A 1,872-nucleotide genomic window follows, 5' to 3' on the forward strand; every position below is an offset into this window, starting at 1 on the left:
CTAACTGTCTAAACCTTCACGGTTACCTAACTGCCTAAATCTTCACAGTTACCTAACTGTCTAAACCTTCACGGTTACCTAACTGCCTAAATCTTCACAGTTACCTAACTGTCTAAATCTTCACAGTTACCTAACTGTCTAAGCCTTCACAGTTACCTAACTGTCTAAACCTTCGCAGTTACCTAACTGTCTAAATCTTCACAGTTACCTAACTGCCTAAACCTTCACAGTTACCTAACTGTCTAAACCTTCACAGTTACCTAACTGTCTAAGCCTTCACGGTTACCTAACTGTCTAAACCTTCGCAGTTACCTAACTGTCTAAATCTTCACAGTTACCTAACTGCCTAAACCTTCACAGTTACCTAACTGTCTAAATCTTCACAGTTACCTAACTGCCTAAACCTTCACAGTTACCTAACTGTCTAAACCTTCACAGTTACCTAACTGTCTAAACCTTCACGGTTACCTAACTGTCTAAATCTTCACAGTTACCTAACTGCCCAAACCTTCACAATTACCTAACTGTCTAAATCTTCACAGTTACCTAACTGTCTAAATCTTCACAGTTACCTAACTGCCTAAATCTTCACAGTTACCTAACTGTCTAAATCTTCACAGTTACCTAACTGCCTAAATCTTCACAGTTACCTGTGGTGGGCAGAGCACAGATAGCTCATTGCGTTGCTTTGTGCTTAACTTCAAATAAACAGACTAAGCTAGTAAGAGAGCACATGTGGTTTAATTATTCTTTATTCTGGAATAAAAGGAATTGAATTCGCTACCAGATTCTTCATAATGCTAATTATAAAGATAAACCCTACACTGAAAAAATCCAAAAGTTATTTACTGTTTGTTTGTATCAAAACCAGGTTTCTAGCTTCTTATACTGAAACAAACTAATAATAAAAATGTTGAAACTGAGCGAGAAAGCTTATTGTTTATCTGCTAAGTCAGGCATAATGTTTCCAATTCCCAGAGTTCTAGTGTGTTTCCTATCTTACATCAAAATTAACTCATGCCCCACCCCTGTGACTCGTCCGTAAGCCATAATGTTAAAAATTGCTTTCCTACACCTGCGGTAGGCACAATGCAAATAACCTATGTGGAGGTATGCGCATAGCATCAAATAAAACAATATTTACTCTTTTGGATGAAAATAATAATAATTAATTTTTTACAGATTTTAACTGAAAATTTACATCAGGATATTTTGCCCCCAGTGACAATTATGTTCTTAGTTATTGTTTCTGGTGTCACCATACTGTATTGCTTTAGTTAAAAACATAGAAAGGCGTAGTACAAAGTGGGAAAGAGTCAATAAACGGGTAGCTACAGTAGAAAGGGTACTTTTATAAAATAAACAATAATGCACACATTATTTATCTGCATTTCTATTATCATTTTCCTAAAACTCGTGTATATAAATGTGTAGACAAAGTAATGAATATCTTTTATTTGTTGTACTTATGGAAAGCGTGGCAGTTTAAGCATAGAGTATGCAATACACACACTACCTTCTCACCTTAAGGTCCAAGAGTAGTCAGTTTATGTTGTTCTTTATCGAAGGGTACTGTTACGTATTGGAATTTCAAATGGTTTGAAATTGAATTGGCTGATAAATTTAAATTTAGTAGTTAAATTGTACTTTGGATTTAGCAGTTAATTAAAAGCCGATATACAGTCAATTTATGATATTTGCCAACAAGATTGATACACACAATTTTCTTTTTTTTTAACACAAATACGTTTTAATATACACACACAACAATACAATTCTACAATTCACAGTAACAGTTATTACAAATCGTTATAACAAACAATGATTTATAAACAAAAGTTTACACAAACTTACTAAACAATATAAAATCTT

The sequence above is a fragment of the Limulus polyphemus genome, unplaced genomic scaffold (genome assembly GCF_000517525.1).
Source record: "Limulus polyphemus unplaced genomic scaffold, Limulus_polyphemus-2.1.2 Scaffold1104, whole genome shotgun sequence".
In the NCBI taxonomy this organism is placed as follows: domain Eukaryota; kingdom Metazoa; phylum Arthropoda; class Merostomata; order Xiphosura; family Limulidae; genus Limulus; species Limulus polyphemus.